Source organism: Phragmites australis, chromosome 5 (genome assembly GCF_958298935.1).
Source record: "Phragmites australis chromosome 5, lpPhrAust1.1, whole genome shotgun sequence".
Taxonomy (NCBI): domain Eukaryota; kingdom Viridiplantae; phylum Streptophyta; class Magnoliopsida; order Poales; family Poaceae; genus Phragmites; species Phragmites australis.
Genome location: NC_084925.1, coordinates 39,442,430 through 39,456,359, shown reverse-complemented (window position 1 = coordinate 39,456,359; position 13,930 = coordinate 39,442,430). Strand labels below are relative to the sequence as shown.

The 13,930-nt window shown below is 42.3% G+C and overlaps 1 long non-coding RNA gene and 2 pseudogenes across 1 annotated transcript; 2 read left to right on the top strand and 1 right to left on the bottom strand.

Moving 5' to 3' along the window:
* Positions 1-1,038: 1,038 nt before the first annotated feature.
* Positions 1,039-2,981, bottom strand: LOC133919607 (protein MODIFYING WALL LIGNIN-1-like; annotated as a pseudogene).
* Positions 2,982-5,313: 2,332 nt separating this feature from the next.
* On the top strand, positions 5,314-8,036 carry LOC133918049 (syntaxin-22-like; annotated as a pseudogene).
* Positions 8,037-8,113: 77 nt separating this feature from the next.
* Positions 8,114-9,517, top strand: LOC133919606 (uncharacterized). Its single transcript, XR_009909939.1, has 2 exons — positions 8,114-9,065; positions 9,150-9,517. It is a non-coding gene; the product is annotated as an uncharacterized LOC133919606 (long non-coding RNA).
* Positions 9,518-13,930: the final 4,413 nt, after the last annotated feature.

The following is a 13,930-nucleotide window of genomic DNA, read 5'->3' as shown; positions in this document are numbered from 1 at the left end:
TAGGCGTGCATGCGAGACCAATGTGGGGGCATGGTAGGACAGGTGACCGGGGTGAGGTGAGCATAGAGATGTCTGATGGATAGGACAGGCTTGTCAGTATCATCAGAGCAAAATGAGTTTACTTTTAAGTTCACCCCCTCTCTTTGGTATATAAAAAGAGGGAGGAGTCGAGAAAACTAATAGGTAACCAGTTTCGAAATATTGATAACCAAATGCACATGATATAGGGCTATTATCCTTTTAAGGCTTAAACCTGAATAATCTTTATGGTCTTGAGTTCATAGCATACGCACCCTGCAAGCGTTATTCACGTGTCTCTCGACGTATACACCTCAGAATTATTGTCAGAGATTAACACTATACAGCCTCGATCTGATAGCCCCGCAGGGCTATTTTGCCACCCGAATCTGCTCCCGTTGAGTTTGAAACCCGTGGGGACCCAAGCTAACGAGGAAAACTACCCTTCCTAATATGGACTTATACATGTATTAGGTGGTGCAGGATCTTACAATGTACTGTTGTCCGGTGAATCTCAACTCCAAGCTCAAAGATGAAGAAGGGTTGAAGGAAGATAAGGACAAATAGAATGATAAGAGCATGCATAATGGGTCTTTAGAGGATATGTTTATAGGGAAAATTAGATTTTTTTTTCATAACTTTTCTGCACAGGTACTTATACGGAGAACAATATATTTATTTAAACATCGTTACTTATATTAGTACTAATAAAATAATTAATCATATTTAAACCTCTATAATTTTTTTTACATTACAAATTATAATTTTCATATAAATGTTTAACACTTCTTATTTAAACACCTAACCATAAGCATCCATTCATGCCCTGAGATGGCGAGAAGCACCGGACCTGAGTTTAGCAACCGTAAAATAACGTCCTTTCGAATTTATTCTCGTCAGCACAGGAGACGGTCCAGATATACCAATGCACGGCAGCAAGCTGAAATAGATGCTAAAAATACACTACCACTAGCACCAAGTTGGTACGCAGGAAAGCCGCAGCAAACACAAAAAGAATCATAAGAAACAAAAATAAATAAATTTGTACTTTCTGTATGTTTTTTCCTTGCACTTTGCAATGACTTGGCACTATCATTTATACATGTTACACGGTCGTGTCAGTAATGGGACAATAATGTATGTACCTCTGTCCCAGCCGCTAAATATCCAATCTACCGGTATATCCAACCCACCCCCACGCACGGGCCCATCCGTCCGATCCGGCGCCCGTCTGCCACTTTCCGTTGCCTCGCCAGCCCACGAAGGTGCCCCACGCGGCGCGGCCTTTTGCGGCACGAATGGCGCAGCTCACCAGCCGTCTCCGGTTGGTCCGCCCCGGCCCCGGCCCCGGTCCCGTCCCACCTGCCTCATTGCTTGGATCGCCCGCCCGGTTGTTCCGCGTCCACCGAACCCGCGTCGAGACGGATCGTTGTGCATGCGGCGGTCCATAACGGCGCGGTCACGTGGAGGCCGCCGCCGGAGACGTCGACGGTTCGGTGACGAATGTGAGGCCGAGGGTGATGAGTTCCGTGACGACGACCAGCGCGGCCGCGCCGCCGAACACGCCGTTCTTCGCCACGTAGCAATCGCCGTCCATCCACCCGCGGCCGTACCGCTGCCCGTGGTTCATGCTCGCCGCGGTCGCCAGCAGGATCACGGCCACAGCGAAGCTCACCCTGCAACCAACACCAAATGGACTTGTCAGCAATTCAGCTCCCCCTCCGGCAGCCCTCCTGTAAAAAAGCCTCCAAGGAAAGCTCCAGGTAAAGGGTCCGGTTATAAAATAATTAAAAATAAAAAAATTGTGCAGCGAACAGTATCTGACACGGGCAGCACGCACGTATTTACTATATGTATTTGCCGTCACGGCCATATTATACGTACCAGGAGAGAACTAGGAGGGCGACGAACGCGACGCGGCCTCTGGTGGTGGAGCTCTTCTTGGCCTTGGCGGCGCACACGGTGGTCACCGCCGCGGTGGTGCCCACGAGCTGCGCCACGAAGAGGAAGGCGATGGCCGCGACGCCCAGCTCGAAAGCGGAGCTCCTGGGCAGCGAGCAGAGGCTGCCGTCCAGCGTCATGTCCTTCTCCTGCATGCGCACACCGACAGACGCGTCAGTCAGATCCGGTAACCCCGGGGTTTCTCGCCGAATTGCGAGACGAGAAGGGCGGAGGAGGAGGAGGAGCCCGACCTTGACTTTGTGGAATTCGGCGGCGAGGGAGCATGAGAAGGCTGTGGCGCTGAGGAGCACGACGAGGCCGCAGATGGCGGCGCGGCAGGACAGCCCCCTGCTCCCCTTCTCCATCTCGCGCGCTCACACCCTCAGATGGATCGCTCCGTCTAATCGACTAATAATTGCGCTCTCGGCTGTCTACCTCTCTTTCCTTCTTGGAAGCACGAGCGCACAATAATTCGTGTCATCTGCGCGTCGACCTGTACATATAAATGAACGAATTTCTACGAGCAGGTCATCGAGACGGCGAGTACTAGGAGGGGTGCGTTGAATCAAGGGAGGTTGGTGGGCTAGAGGAAGGAAAGATAAGACTGGATGCTAAACAAACCACATGGAATCGTCCATTCGTAGGCACGTTTAGCTATTTTGAGAAGGGAAAGGGGAGGAAGAGGAGGAAGGAATTGGTAAAAGGAGAGGCTCTCAATTCGGATCTCAACTTGCTGATTTGAGTGGATGAATTGACCTGTTGTTGGCGGGTTAGTTCGGTCAACCAGATAGGCCCCGTTTGGGGAAGGTAAGAGCTAGGGAAGCCTGCACGTAAAGAATCGCGCATCATCACGGCTAATCACAAATCTCAATCGCCCTGCACTAGCCGCTACCTAAGATGCTGCAGTTGTTTATGTGCTACTGGGCTACCAGCCTAACGCTCCTACTTGTACAGGCGTCGCTTTAAGCCACCCGTGTCATGACCAAAATGGCCGGGTAACACATGAGCCAGTGACAAAGCGAAGGGAAAACTTGAGAAAGACCAGGAGGACTACAGGAGCAAGCAGGATCGAAGTATTGATGTACAGGCGGACAGGCCTGAGAGGCTGAGACGCTGGCACGCCGCCGCCGCTGGCCTGCTGCTGCACGCCGCTGAGGATGAGGATCCAGTGACGAAATCACTGTGATGTTGAAATCAGCGGATCTCGATCCCGCCTTGCACTGCTGGCCTTACACTCTGCTGAGTGAATTATGTGGCATTCGGAATCTGGGTGGCTTTTCCCGGCCTTTTTGGGTGGTTGGGCACGGGCTGGGCCCGACGTGCCACGGCAGAGACGGGGGACGCCCCTGCGCCTGGCGTTTCTTCCGCTCCCGGCCGCAAGTCGGCGAATGGAACCCGCGCCCCGCTTTCCGCGAACAGACAATGTGGCGAGCGCCAGGATCACACGCGAACAGAGAATGCTATCTCCATTAGCGGTCAGATCGAGAAGACAGAAACGTCGCCCTGCGTAGGACGTTGCTCGTGAACCATGGCATGGAGCCCAAGCCCGGCCGGTAATCGTTGACCGTCTAATCGTGCAAGCTGCCTTGTAAGCGAAGCTGCAGTCCGATGTGGCCTGCTTATCCTCACCAGCGAAACCGTCGTTGTATCGCTCCGTCCGCGGTCCGAGGATCATGGACCGGAGGCGGTTGAATATTCGCAGCTCTGCAGTAGGTGTAGGTCGCTGCGTTCCGCCGGAGGATTTGGACCAGAGTTCAGCTTCAGCGAGGAGGCCGATTATTTCCGCCTGATTTTTTGTTGGTCGACGTAGTAGCGGTCTATTCATGATGTTAGGACGACGGAATCGTATCACAACACGTCAGAAAACATAAATATTAAATACGATAACATCAAACATAAATTTAAGTTATAGAAAAATAGATGTACCATCAGAGTGTCGTCGAACAAATACATCAAAAGTTATACCGTAGTTTTATTTAATCTGGAATTTGAAAAGAGAGGAGATTATTAACTAATTTGCCTCCTAATTTCTTTATTTTTTTCCATCAGTAAAATAAGCTCATATCCGTAGCAGTTAACGAGACGAAAAAAATAGAGGACAAAGGTGAATAACAAAAACGTGCAAATTATTTGAATTTTATGATGTTTTATTAAATAAGAGAAGAGTAGAGGAATATGTGACACGAGAACTAATTTATATTTTATATAGTAAAGATAAAGAGTGTCCCATATCAAAATTTTATGCATATTTGAGGCTTATTCGGCAATGCAAAGCACCTGTAAACAATTGTATCCGGTAGGTTAGCGATGTCTTATCGGTACACAATGGACAATCATCAAAATCATCTTTAATAGGTATTTAAAAATTTATTCTCTATAATACTATCTTCTAATATTACTATAATACTCTCTATTTTTCATCTTCAGCAGCTAATATATTTTCTAACTTTCATTATTTCATATCTCTTTATCTCTACAATCATCTTCTACAAACAATGATGCTAATAGGACAATACTCCAAATTTAAAATACCTAGCCTAATGTGACATCACTATAGCATTGGGATCGGCATTTGCTGAAATAAGTACCGATCCTCAAACCTGTCCATATGGTACGCGAATAGGGATACCCATCAGTTTTGCTATCTATGCTGGAGTTGGCCTAACCAACAACAATGACATGGCACCTTGTTTTGCAGGGTTAGTTACAGTTTGAGTTCCTCATACATGCAACCTGTAAATTGCTAAGCATTTTTTCCCCAATATTTGATAGCCTAATAACAACATCATCTGAAAAAACAATATAGTAAAAAAAGATGATACAACAGACAAGGGGTAACCAATGTACATGTTCTTATCAGACATGGAAAACACATGTCTGGTATAGTTCAACCCGCCAAATATTCTCAAATTTCGATTTGTTGCAAAAAAAAGATGGTTGATGTAAAGTTCCCCTTTTCAAAAGGAGGAAGCACGGTAAGCCCGGCCTAACCTGAACTTTTTTATTCTGCGAAAAATCAATTGCGGCAGCAGTTTTGGCCCGCCTCACGGTCCATTCGTCCTTCCTTGCCTTTTCCGTGCGGTGCGGCGCGATCGTGTAAGGTGCGATCAGGTTCGAAAATGCGATTGCATACTGTGAATATCGATGCTTATAAGTCAATTCGCCAGCGCTTGCATTTCAAAAACCATCCTCTATCGGTCAAATTTAAATTCAAATTAAAAATTGCAAAATTCAACCAAATTCTTATTAAATTCTTCGAATTTTGATCTATTCGCGATATTCGAAGAATTCTTTGGGAACACATTTCGATGCTGACGGTATTTGTAAACCCTAGGTGTGACGCGGCGACGGTCCATGCCAACCGCGCCACGCTACTCCCAAATCCTGGGTTTGGGGGCGAGCGAGCCCCCGCCGCCCGCGGTGTCTGTTCCTTTCGTGCCGCTTGTGGTGGCGCCCCACCTCCACCTTACCATCTGTAGCAATAGCACGATCCATGGAATAGACTACTCCCGCGTGGCCGGTGCCGACGACGGCTCCGCTCCGCTCCGCCACCTCCTCCACCGCTCCAGTTTGTTCCGGCGCGTCGGCCGTTGGTTGAGGGGGAAGGGGTTGGAGCAAGTAGGGATCGGCGATGAGCTTCGCGGATCTGGAGGCGGGGGCACTCAGGGCGCCCCGTAGCAGGCAAGGTTTCATTTACCGACCGGAGCTCGGTTACCGAGCTCCGGCGGTAACCGAAAATGCGCAATAACCGCGGTTACCGGTCAAAAATTCAAAAAAATTCGGAGAAATTTCATTCGGCAAATTTTAAATTTTTGCGAAAAAATCATGTTTTTGCCCTCTCGGTAACCGAGCGGTTTAGGTCGGTTACCGAGCGGTTTGGGTCGGTTACCGAGCGATTTTCTCGCATTTTTGATTCGGTCGGTTACCGAGCGGTTTGGGTCGGTAACCGCTCGGTTTTCTCGATTTATCGAGCGGTTTTATCGAATTTCAGCGCAGTTCAACAAAAAACCTAAAAAAGGGTTCAATCTTGTAAAATCAATAACTAATTCATCCGAGCTTCAAATCAAGTGAAACAAATTTTGTTGGCTTCCTTGTAACATGATCTACATGATAAAAGTATTTATACTCATAAAAAAGTTCAAAATTTTCTGTGAGAAATTTTATTTGTTAAACCAAGGTAAATGCATAGTTTACTCTTTGCTAATCCAAAAATCATGAAACTAATTATGTTAGTCTTCTTACATGATCCTATATCTTTTAAAAATATATGAACTCATGAATTAGTTATTGTAACATGCATGATTGTGTAAATGTGTTGCGACTAGATTAATTCATAACTGACCCATCACACCTTAAAAATTAGTGAAACCACTTTCATTAGCTTATTTATATTATGATTTACGTAGAAAAAATAATAGTAGACATGAAAAAATTAATTACTGTGATGTTTCTTAACATATTCACTTTATGCTTGTGAACTTTGTAAAAATCATAGAGAATTTAATAAAACTCTAAATAAAGTGAAATCAATTTTAAAGATTCTCTTAAAATACGTTTTATACAAGAAAAATATGTGTTTGCATGTTACACTTTTCCTTAACATGAGTTAATAACTGAGCCGCGCGCTTCAATTTTTTTCATTTTTTTCAAACTTTCTCCCTATATAATATGATGCAAACGACATTATTTTTGAAAAATGTTTTCACAGAAGTTCTTAGAATTATGTCTAGTTTTTTTTAAGATTTGTTTTGATTTTTTTTGAATTTTTTTATTTTTTCAAATTTTTTGAATTCAAATTTCGGTTACCGAGCGGTTTTTGAAATCGGACCGGACCGCGAAGGTCGGTAACCGCGATTTTTGAGCGGTTACCGACGATTTTTTAACCCTGGTAGCAGGAAGGTGAGGGGCCCCGACGACGCGCGCGCTCTCGTCTCCCAGATCACCACCGCGGTGGCCTCCTACCGCCGCCTCTCGGCACGCCCAAGGACACCCCCACCCTTCGTGGTCACCTGTCTCTCCCCGCCCTCCTCCTGATATTCAGCATAAACACATGCCCCGTTTGTAGTTGTAATTTAATTCTGCCCAATTCAAGTTAGGAGCTAGTCTGCCCTTCAGTTGATATGATCGCTAGCCCATGCCTTAACAGCATGTCGCCTTCCTCACACAGTGATGTCCCTTTCTAAGGCACTTTGTGCTCTAATGCTTCGATTCCCTCGCAGGCAGAAGACTAGTCAGAACATTCTTCAATTGGCAAAGGATGCGAAAGAGAAGCTCAGGAGAGCTGCTGAAGCAGACAGGAGCATTGATACTAGTGTCAGTAGTGATTCCTTACCTATCTGGCTCCTTCAGTTTGGACAAATTTCTCTCACGATTGTTTCAAGTTATACATGTATAGCAGTAATAGTACAATCTTAGCTGTCACGGTGCTCAGGGATTTGGGTGTTATGTACAGGCAGACAAGAGGGTAGCTGATATGAAGCTTGCCAAAGATTTCGCTGCGACAATGGAGGAGTTCAGGGGACTTCAGAATCTTGTGATTCGGAAGGAGATGGCATATAAGCCAGTCATGAACCAGAATTCTCAGTCAAAGTAATGTTTGTTCATGCTGATACCAATCCATCATGAAGTTTCTCTTATGTGTTCAATTTCCTGTCCTGTTGTCACAATGCTTCAGTTGGTAATGTTTGACTCGTGAATACCCGCTCTAAAAAATAAAAATTACATTGGATACACATTTTACTTATTCATAATATGTATATGAATTTTAGCTAATATGGATTACTGGTATTTGCTAGATAAGATAAATTACTTTGCCCCATCATTGTCCAAAAGAGGAAGGCCAAATTTTGAATAATTAGATGCAGTTCTGTATGTGAGCCAATTTGACTTTGCCAGGCCACACAGGATACTAAACTTCATTCATCAATGACTTGAGTTTGTTACAATCTTCATGGCAAATTATTCCTCAGTGCTCATGCTAAAACCTGTTCCAGGAATACTGACTAGCCTTTTTTTTAACAAAGGATTACTGCTTAATATTGACTGTTTTTAATTTACTAGGTGGTGTAGCTTTTGCATAGTGATTTAATCATTTCTCGTCTATTATTGACTGTAGCATTTACAACCCTTCTTCCTTCCTTTTGCTAAAAAACTCAGCTTTCATTGTTTGGCATTATGTTTACATTTGCACATGTGAAATTATCGATTGTCTTCTAGGCAGTACATTCACTTAACACCAAGCGCTTCTTGTAGCCATTAGTTGATCCAGTATTCTTTTAGCCTAGTTTAGATTGTATGTGGTGCTCAGGCGGTGGATCCAGGGTGTTCTTGATGGGTGTTAAAAAACTAAGCTCAATAGTGTATTAGGCATCTGGGGATTTAATTATGCATGTTAGGATATCTATCAGTCTAGCTCATGTGCCCGAAAAAATTTGGAGGTTCAATTAAACCCTGCATCTCAAGGCAGATTTGCCCCTGATTGTGTGGTAACATTATAGGGGCTGCTCTGTTTCTTAGTTGATACAAGTGGATTGTCATATGAATCAAGAACTGTTTGCCCAAGATATAGAGAGTGACTTTAACCTAGCAACCAAATAATCTTTGATGGGAATGGATTGAAAATAATGTTTGCATCCAACGAGGCTCATCACATTGAAATATGCCAGCAAACTAAACCTGTTCTATGAGCTGAAAGCATCGATGTTGTACGCAAGATTTGGTAGGATTCTGTTTCCTCACCTTTTCTGATGAATTATCATGTTACTCTGCAGGCAAGAGGTGCTTCAATTGGATAATGAAATTGTTTTCAATGAAGCTATCATCGAGGAAAGGGAGCAAGCTATTCGAGAGATCCAGCAACAGATTGGTGAAGTACATGAGGTGTTCGAGGATCTTGCTACACTCGTGCATACCCAAGGAGTTACAATTGGCAAGTTTTACACTGTGTTATACATATTTTGTACTGTTCTTTGGCTTCCTAGCTAATGTGCACATGTTAGGTTTCAGAGGAAATCGACACGAACATTGAAAATTCTGTGGCGGCGACCAAAGAGTCAAAGACAGAAGTCGCCAAAGCAGACAAGACCCAGAAATCAAATTCATCCCTGGTATGTTCAAACTAATAAAAAATACTGAATCTTTATTGTTTTATTGTATCTATTATTTACAGTAACAAGGCGTTTCGTTGGCAGCTTTGCTTGCTTATGGTAATCTTTGGGGTCGTGCTGCTTGTTGTGATAATAGTTTTGGCAGCTTGAGACACGCAATATTTCATCTTACGAGTCTGGAAGTTACTCTGTGGAGTTGATTTCATCTCTGAAAAGGCATCGTGTTGTGTGCTAAAAACTATCTAACAGCGGAGTTTTGGAACTTTCTCTTTTACGTTTTGTGATTTGTGAGTGCACGTTCCCATGTCATGCGTGAGTTCTTTTTTCATGGCTTGCCTTGAGTGAACAGTGATGCTCTTTTGCTCCTTTGGATTTTGGAAGTTTGCTTGAGTGAGAAACTTTGACATTCTGTAAGTATTTCTGTCGAATAAAGCAAAACGATGATTCGTCAATCTTGAGTTTGTTCATGTTCCCCAGAAAAAAAAAATTGAATGAAAAACTCGTTTAGCATTGCCACTGCCCACTGATTATCTGACATGGTGAGGAAGGTGCATGAGAAAGCGGTCAGCGTGGCGACGAAATTACCGTATTCTGTTTGGTTTCGTTGGCACAGAAGTGGATCCATTGTGTATTGGGCTGGTCCAATTTGGGTATTGATATGTGGCGGGCCTGGACGGTGGACCGTGGACTTGTTCGTATTACACAGTGATTGGCCCGTCAGTTGGGCCGTCTCCGTTACCCTACTCTCGACCTCTGTTGTCATTAGACCCATGATCTGGCCCACGAGCGCTCCCTCTCTCAGGTTATTGAGCCTGGCAAGGAAGCTTCGCGAAAAAAAAAAACAGCAGGCATTTTACTTTCGGGAATGTCTAGTTGATAATCAGCTATTTTTCTTTTGAAATGCAGTCAAATTTTTCAGCCAATAGGGAGATGGCATGTAATCAAGCACACTTTGTACATAAAAAAACTGACTGAAATATTTTTGATTGCAGTCACGAACAAAACCAGTAAAAGATATTTGTTACTTGACTGATTATTTTTAAGGTTTTCAATCAACTTTTTTGGCTGCACCATCATACATAGTGAGCTTCGTATATTTTTGACATGTAGCTAGTGCATGTGACATCCCATTTGCAGTAAGTGGTGCCGAATTTAGACCTTTTTGGAATTTGTACAAGTCCCGCTCAATGGATGAAAATATGGGTTATCCGATCAACCAAACACAAAATAGAATTAACAAATGAACATATAAAATTGATTAATGAACTGTTACAAAAAGAAAGATGTAAAATAATTATAGGATTAATGAACTCCTAAAAAACAAAAAACTAATCCTCGGTAACATACAAAGTGATGGGATTAGTGGTACCATAAGAAAAAGAAATACAAGAGGTGAATTGTAAGGAAAGGAGAACTATTTTCATAGGATGGCAAAGAGATTTGAAAAATTAGTGAACTCATACAGAACCAGATGACAATTTCTTTGGATAAAAAGACAAGAAAAATATGGAAGTAGCAGACTCTTAAAAAATAAAAAACATAGCACCATTGTTCTTTTCTTAAGGAAGACAAGAAAACATGGGATTTTTTAAGCCCCCCAACCCCCCAAAAAAAAGACATAAAAATACCAATAAGCATTCTTATATTGGTCAACAGTTGATATAAAGAAGGTAATGTATAGGAAACTTAGAAGTTATGGTGATAAAGTTTAGAATTTACAACACTATTGTAACTGCAAGAAATATTTATAATAACCTTTCAACAGTAAACCTGAAAGGAGAAATATTAACAATACCATTTGCAAGAAATATTTACAATCCTTATATTCATCTCACCAAGTAGCTAAACCTGAAAGGAGAACTGGTTAAAAAAAAACTGAAAAAACGAAATACACATGCCAGCCAAAAACAAGAAGCCCAAGACACGCACAAAGCTGGCCCACGATGCGAAACCAATCAGCCCAAAAGAATCAGTACAAGGGGAGCTTGAATCATAAAGCAAATTCAACGGCCGAAAATCTGACTGAAATCACGAATCAAAATAGCTAGCTACTACTGTATAGCAGCTGCGTTACTTTCCATGCGAGGAGGGTTTTGTTGAAGCGAAGAATCGGTGTCGTGCTTTGGCTTCTACGGGCAGAGGTTCGAACGGCACAATTGCTCAAGTATACCTGGAACTGTAATACACTTGAGTATGACTTGGCTACGGACATTGCACGATCACTCGTGTCCAGATGTGCAGTAGACATCCCTCCGTGTTGTAGGCAAATCTCTGTAAAAAAACAGAGACCGGACCAGATCAGTAGATCGTAAGTGCTTGCCTTCACGTGCCTGCCGTTCGCCCTCGGCCTCTCAGGCAAAGTTGGCAACCTAACCAAACACTGCTCCATCCCACGGTGAGAAGATAATGCGGCATGCACGCTGTGGCGACGGAACCAGCACGACACTATGGCGCCCAATTGTCGCGTCGCGCGCTTGGGGAGTTGCGATCCGGGGGACCAAAACATTTGCATGTTTGCTACAGCAACCAGCCGATCGGCTGCTTTGTTTCTAGCATCCTTCGATTCTTCCGTGCTCATCAATGCGTTTGTTCTTGTGTGTGTACGGACATGGGTCAACGGAGCCATCCGTCCAGCCAGGATGAGCGAGGCATTCAGCATCCTAAGCTGTGATTGGTTACTCACATATTATGTTATATTTCTCGTATAGATATTATATATATATATATATATATATATATATTGATTTCTCATATAGATCGTATATATAGGTTGAGTGAAAATAGGCTAAATGTATGTAGGAGTGTTATAAAGGAGAAATATTTTGTTGGTTATATATGTCTTGATAAGTTGAGCTAAGTTTTTGTTGAGTGGATGCAAGAGTCAAAATTTTGACAAGTGAACTCGTTTGCATGAGCGGATGCAATATCCGCCTAGCCAGACTATGAAGTAACATACTGTAGATGTACATTTGCATTCGTCAAATCAAACTTAAACAATGCAATCAACACAGTTCTTTATAAAATTATATATAAAAAATAAAATATATTGATACAGATAACCAATCACCAAGGCTGAACGTGTGCAGATGTACCCATACACACGTGTGAACGAGTCCTCGGATACCCCTCGGTTTAGGGCCAGTGGTCAGGGCCTTCCAGCACGGTTTCAACGGTTGAGATATACAGCATTAGAGCATCTTTAACAACTTTTTAAATCTCATTTCCTATATTTTTATATAAAGAGTCTTTTTAAAAGATATGCTCTCTATTTTTCTATATTTTTCAATCGACTTTTAAATTCCATTCACCTATATTTTATTAATATCATATAAGTAAAAAATATTTACAATGGCTAAATTTTGTATATATTTGAATTCAAATTAAATTAAAAGAAAAATATCACATGAAATAATAAACATACATATAAATAGAGTATTACAAATGAATTCACTTTTCATCATATAAACTAGGGTTGAAAATAATTTTAGAAGTTAGTCTATCACATAATAAGAATATTAGTGAATTTTTTCAAATTTTTGAAAATTTATTCGAGACTCTAACAATTATTAGAAGTTATACAAATAGACTTTTTAAAGAATTTTAGTTTAAATTCTTCACAAGTTTTTTTTAATCCAATTAAAATGAATTGTACATAGATTATGGAACACATAAAATTTTTTATGTTTTTTAAAGCAACAGAAGACCGCTATTTTAAATAGAAAAGATAAAAAGGGAAATTAGAGCTGTCAAATAATGTTCATAGTAGATCCCGCTTACTTGGTGAGCAACGCGGAGCGGATAGCCAGCCTAAAAAATGATGAATGCGATAGCAAGTCCGTTAGGCCATCTCCAGAAGAGCCAGCAAACGAACACCCGCATCACTGTGCCAGCGATTTTGCCGCTCAGCCAGTCCGCAACACGCTCGAGCGGAGCCTGTTTCAGACGCTACAGTGATGCAGGATTTCATCACTGTAGCATGCGGGAACGACAACTTTGCCGATCGTCCGGAAGAGCGGCATCACTGTAGTGAGTGGATGACTGTAGGTCCGGAGGAAGGAGGAGAGTAATGGAAAATAGTAAATAGGTAATTGCTGGAGATGAAAAAATAGGGATGATATAATAGTGTTAGGGGATGCTGTAATAATGTTATAGGGGATAGAGCACTGGCTGAAGTGATTGGTATGGGGAGGGAAGCACGGTACAAGTAACTGAGAGGCTGTTTAGTAGGCTGGTCGAGTACTCGGTCAGGCCAAATGGATGCGAGGCCACGCGTTTAATTGTCTGATCCAGTGTTTGGGTTAGGCCATCTCTAACAGAGATAGTATATGTACTTTTTTCTTCCTGCTACAGTAAAAATGCCACACCTTTCCGCACCGTATCCCTATGAGGCAGTATAGAGCAAATATTGATACAGGAGGCAGCTGTCTGGGGCATTTTTGCGGCATGATATGACTGCCTCTATTATTGTTCACAGCATATGCACGTGGGTTTGAAGGGAGAATTAGAGTAATAGAAGGTAGAAAATAAAGTAGTTGTTGGAGATGGAAGAAATAGATGATGTTGTAATAGTGTTAGAGGTTACTATAATAGTATTATAGGTGATAGGTTTCTAGAGTTTCTATTGAAGATGATCTTAGACTTGTATCACGTAAATTCACTGCACCGATTAGGCTCTGAGGAAACCCACCGGGTCTGGCTTGATCGGTAAAACCGGTGTACATATATATATTTTATTTAATTCTTGATCTTATTTAAGGGTTTAAGAGTGGTTTAAAAATTATAAATATTTTTTAAAGTAAACTAGAGCTTATTAGCAACCCATTATAATTAGTTTAATTAAAAAAACTTAAGCCAATACTTTAAAA